Raw genomic sequence first — 6092 nt, 5'->3', positions numbered from 1 at the left:
AAAATTAGTAACGGTCATGGAGAGGCAGTGAATATTGTTCCTTAGGTCCTTCTTCATGGGCCGGCAAAATTTTAGGTGATCCGAGTCCGGTGGCCCGGGCCAATGCAGAAGCCGTGGGCTATATAGCACACGAATATGTGAGAATGGAGCGAAATTCCAATTTCATGGTCCTAAAATGCCAAAAGTTGAGTAGTGGTCATGGCGAGGTGGTGACAATTGTTACTTTGGATGTTTTTGATGGTAGACAAAATTTTAGGCGATCCGGATTCGGTGGCCCGGGCCTATGCAGATAGCGTGGGCTATAGCACACGAAAATATGGGAATCAGGCAAAATTCTAAATTTTATCGCCATAAAAATACCAAAATATAAGTAACGGTCATGGAGGGGCGGTGACTATTATTCCTTAGGTCATTCTTCGTGGGCCGGCAAAACTTTAGCCGATGCAAGTCCGGTGGCCCGGGCCCATGCAGAAGGCGTGGGCTATAGCACACGAAAATCTGAGAATCATGCGGAATTCAAATTTAATGGCCTTCAAAATACAAAAAAACAAATAACGGTCATGGCGAGGCGGTGACTATTGTTCCTTAGGTCATTTTTGATAAGGTGGAAAAATTTTAGGCTATCCGGATCCGGTGGTCTGGGCCCACATAGAAGGCGTGGGCTATAGCACATGAAACTTTGAAAATCGGGTGGAATTCCAATTTTATGGCCTTAAAAATACCAAAACACGAGTAGCGTTCATGGTGAGGCGATAACTATTGTTCCTTAGGTCGTTCTTGATGGGCCGACAAAATTTTAGGCAATCCAGGTCCGGTGGCCCAGGCCCATGCAGAAGGCGCACAAGAAAATCAAAGAATCATGCGGAATTCTAATTTTATGCCTTAAAACGCTAAAACAAGAGTAACGGTCGTGGTGAGGCGATGACTATTGTTCCTAAGGTCGTTCTTGATAGGCCGGCAAAATTTTAGGCGATCCGGGTTCGGTGGCCATGGCCGAGGCATAAGTCGTGGGCTATACACGAATATATGGGAATCGAGTAGAATTTTAATTTTATAGCCCTAAAACGCTAAACAATTACTAGCGGTCATGGAAAGGTGGTGAAAATTGTTACTTTGGCCTGGGCCCATGTAGAAGGCGTGGGCTATAACATACGAAAATCTATGAATCAGGCAGAATTCCAATTTTATGGCCTTAAAAATACAAGAAAATGAGTAACGGTCATGGCGAGGCGGTGACTATTGTTCATTAAGTCGTTCTTGATGGGCTGACAAACTTTTAGGCGATCCGGGTCCGGTGGACCGGGCCCATGCAAAAGTCGTGAGTTATAGCACACGAATACGAAATTCCAATTTTATTGCCCTAAAACACCAAAACATGAGTAGCGGTCAGGGCGAGGTGGTGAAAATTATTACTTTGGATATTTTTTATGGGCTGACAAAATTTTAGGGAATTCGGATCCGGTAGCCAGGGCACATACATAAGGCCTAGGCTATAGCACACAAATATCTGTGAATGGGGTAGAATTCCAATTTTATGGCTTAAGAAATACCAAATAAACGAGTAACGGGATGGCAAGGCGGTGACTATTGTTCCTTAGGTCGTTCTTGAGGGGCCGGTAAAATTTTAGGCGATCGGGGTCCGGTGGCCCGGGCCAATGTAGAAGCCGTGGGCTATAATAGCACACGAATATCTAGGAATCGAGCGAAATTCCAATTTCATGGACCTAAAACGCCAAAAAATGAGTAGCGGTCATGGCGAGGTGGTGACAATTGTTACTTTGGATGTTTTTGAAGGGCCGACAAAATTTTAGGCGATCCCGATCTAATGACCCGGACCTATGCAGAAGGCGTGGGCTATAATAGCACACGAAAATCTAGGAATCAGGCGGAATTTCAAATTTAATGGCCTTAAAAATACCAAAAAATGAGTAACAGTCATGACGAGGCGGTGACTATTGTTCCTTAGTTAGTTCTTGATGGGCCAGAAAAAGTTTAGGCGATAAGGATCTGGTGGCCTAGGCCCATGCAGAAGGTGTGGGCTATAGCACACGAAAATCTGGGAATCAGGCGAAATTCTAATTTTATGGCCTTGGAAATACTAAAAAACGAGTACCGGTCATGGTAAGGCGGTGACTATTATTCCTTAGATCGTTTTATGGTCCATAAAAAGTTTAGACAATCTGGGTCTGGTGGCCTGGGCATATGCAGAAGGCGTGGCTATAACACACGAAAATCTGAGAATCAGGCGGAATTCCAATTTTATTGCCTTAAAAATACAAAACCTGAGTAGCGGTCATGGCGAGGTGGTGACTATTGTTCCTCAAAATATTCTTGATGGTCCAGCAAAATTTTAGGTGATCCGTGTCCGGTGGCCCAGGCCTATGCAAAAGGCGTGGGCTATAATACAAAAATCTAGGAATTAGGCGGAATTCCAATTTTATGGCCTTAAAAATACCAAAAATGAGTAACGGTCATGGCGCGTTTATGACTATTATTCCTTAGGTCGTTTTATGGGCCAGCAAAATTTTAGGCAATACGGGTCCGATGTACGGCCCCATGCAGAAGGCGTGGGCTATAACACACAAAATCAAGAAATCAGGCAGAATTTCAATTTTATGGGCCGAAAATGCCAAAACACGAGTAGCGGTCATGTCAAGACGATGACTTGTTACATTGGATGTTTTTGATGGACCGGCAAAATTTTAGGCGATCCGGGTTTGGTGGCTCGGGCCCATGCAGAAGGCATGGGCTAACACAAAAATATGGGAATCAGGCGAAATTCTAATTTCATGGCCCTAAAATGTCGAAGAATATTGAACGGTCAAGGCGAGGCAATGAATATTGTTCTGTAGGTTGTTTTTGATGAGCCGGTAAAAAATTTAGGCGATCCGGATACGGTGGCCCGGGCGCGTGCAATAGGTGTGCCTATATAGCACACGAAAATTTAGGAATCGGGCACAATTCTAGTTTTATGTCCCTAAAACGCCAAAAAAGGAGTAACGGTCATGAAGAGAAGGTGACAATTGTTACTTAGGTCATTTTTGATGGGCCGACAAAATGTTTGGTGATTCAAGTCCGATGGCATGGGCTATAACACACGAAAATTTGGAAATCAGGCGTAATTCAAATTTTATGGCCTTAAAATACCAAAAAACAAGTTACAATCATGGAGAGACGGTGAATATAATTAGTTAGGACTTTTTTGATGGGCCAGAAAACTTGAAGGGGATCCGGGTCCGATGGTCGGGCCCATGTTAAAGGCGTGGGCTATAGCACACAAAAAGCTGAAATTAGACGGAATTTCAATTTTATGGCTTAAAACGCCATAAAACGAGTAACAGGTATTGCGAGGCAGTGACTATTATTCCTTAAGTCGTTTTTGATGGGCCGGCAGAATTTTAGGCGATCGGTGTCCGATGGTACGGGCCCATGCAGAAGACTTGGGCAATAGCATAGGAAAATTTGGGAATAGTGCGAAATTCTAGTTTTATGCCCCTAAAATGGCAAAATGAGTAACGGTCATGGTGAGGCAGTGAATATTGTTCCTTAGGTCATTTTTGATAGGCCGAAAAATTTTTAGGCGATCGGAGTCCGATAGCCCGGGCCCATGTAGAAGGCGTGGGCTATAGCACATGAAAATCTAGGAATCGGGCGGAATTCCAATTTTATGGCCCTAAAACGCCGAAGAATAAGGAACAGTCATGGCGAGACGATGACCATTGTTCCTTAGGTCATTTTTAATATGCCAACAAAATTTTAGGCGATCGGGGCCCGGTAGCACAGGCCTATGCAGAAGGCGTGGGCTATAGCATAAAAAGATATGAGAATCGTGCGGAATTCCAGTTTTATGCTCCTTAAACGGCAAAATAGCAGTAACGGTCATGGCGAGGCGGTGACTATTGTTCCCTCGATCATTTTTGATGGGTCGACAAAATTTTAGGTGATCAAGGTCCGATGGCCCGGGCCCATGTAGATGGTGTGGGCTATAGTACACGAAAATTTGGAAATCGAGCAGAAATCCAATTTTATGGCCCTAAAACGCTGAAGAATAAGGAACATGCATAGCGGGGCGATGACCATTGTTCCTTAGGTCGTTTGTGATGGACCGGTAAACTCTTAGGTGATTCGGTCCCAGTGGCCTGGGCCCATGCAGAAGGCGTCGGCTATAACACACAAAAATCTGGAAATCGGGCAGAATTTCAGTTTTATGGCCCTAAAATGCTAAAAACGAGTAACAGTCATGGAGATGCGGTGACTATTGTTCCTTTGGTCATTTTTGACGGGCCGACAAAATTTTAGGCGATATGGATCTGGTGGCCCTGGCCTATGTGATCCGGATCCAGTGGCTCGGGCCATGGAGAATGCGTGGCCTATAACACACGAAAATGTGGGACTCAGGCAGAATTCCAATTTTATAGCCTTAAAAGTACCAAAACACGAGTAATAGTCATGGCGAGGCGATGACTTTTGTTCCTTAGGTCGTTCTTGATAGGCCAGAAAATGTTTAGGCGATCTGAGTTCGGTGGCCCGTGCCCATGCATAAGTCGTGGGCTATAGCACACGAATATTTTGAAATCGGGCGGAATTCAAATTTTATGGCCCTAAAATGCCAAAAAATGAGTAGCGGTCATAGCGAGGAGATGACAATTGTTACTTTGGATGTTTTTGATGGGCCCGCAAAATTTTATATGATCCGGGTTCGGTGGCCGGGGCCCATGTAAAAGGAGTGCGCTATAGTACATGAAAATCTAGGAATCGGGCAAAATTCCAGTTTTATGGCCCTAAAACACCAAAAAATGAGTAACAGTCATGGCGAGGCGATAACTATTATTCCTTAAGTCATTTTTTATGGGGCGGCAAAAGTCTAGATGATCCAGGTCCGCTGGTATAGGCCCATGCAGAAGGCATGGGTCAGCACAAGAAAATCAAGAAATCTGGCAGAATTCCAATTTTAAGGGCTTAAAATGCAAAAAAACGAGTAGAGGTCATGGCGAGGCGGTGACTTGTTACATTGGATGTTTTTGATGGGCCGGCAAAGTTTTAGGTGATACGGGTCCGGTGACCCATGCCCATGCAGAAGGCATGGGCTATAGAACACGAAAATTTGAAAATCGGACGAAATTCCAGTTTTATGGCCCTAAAACGTCGAAGAATACGGAACAGTCATGACGAGGCGATGACCATTGTTACTTAGGTCATTTTTTCTCGGCTGAGAATCGGGTGGAATTTTAGTTTTATGGTCCTAAAACGCTAGAAAAAGTAACAGTCACGGCGAGGCGGTGTAAATTGTTACTTTGGATTTTTTGATGGACCGACAAAATTTTAGGTGATCCGGATCTGGTGGCCCAAGCATATCCAGAAGGCATGGTTTATAGCACACGAAAATCTAGGAATGAGGCGGAATTCCAAATTTTATGGCCTTAAAAATACCAAAAAATGAGTAACGGTCATTGCGAGGCGGTGACTACTGTTCCATAGGTCGTTATTGGTAGGCCATCAAAATTTGGCTCCGGTGGCCCGGGCCCATGCAGAAGGCGTGGGCTATGCACACGAATATGTGGCAATCGATCGGAATTTTAATTTTATGGCCCTAAAACGCCAAAACATTAGTAGCAGTCATGGCAAGGTGGTGAAAATTGTTACTTTGGATGTTTTTGAAAGGCTAGCAAAATTTTAGGTGATCCGGATCCGGTGGCTTGGGCCCATGTAGAAGGCATGGGCTATAACACACGAAAATCTATGAATCAGGCAGAATTCCAATTTTATGGCCTTAAAAATACAAGAAAACGGGTAACGGTCATGGAGAGGCGGTGACTATTGTTCCTTAAGTCGTTCTTGATGGGCCGAAAATTTTTAGGTGATCTGGGTCCGTTGACCCCGGCCCATGCAAAAGCCGTGAGCTAACTCATGAATACGGAATTCCAGTTTTATTGCTCGAATGCGCCAAAAAATGAGTAGCGGTCATGGCGAGGTGGTGACAATTATTACTTTGGATATTTTTTATGGGCTGGAAAAATTTTAGGGGATCCGGATCCGGTAACCCGGGCGCATACAGAAGGCGTGGGCTATAGCACAAGAAAATGTGGGAATCA

This window comes from Nicotiana tabacum, chromosome 23 (assembly GCF_000715075.1).
Source record: "Nicotiana tabacum cultivar K326 chromosome 23, ASM71507v2, whole genome shotgun sequence".
Classification (NCBI taxonomy): Eukaryota; Viridiplantae; Streptophyta; class Magnoliopsida; order Solanales; family Solanaceae; genus Nicotiana; species Nicotiana tabacum.
This window is presented reverse-complemented; position numbering follows the sequence as displayed.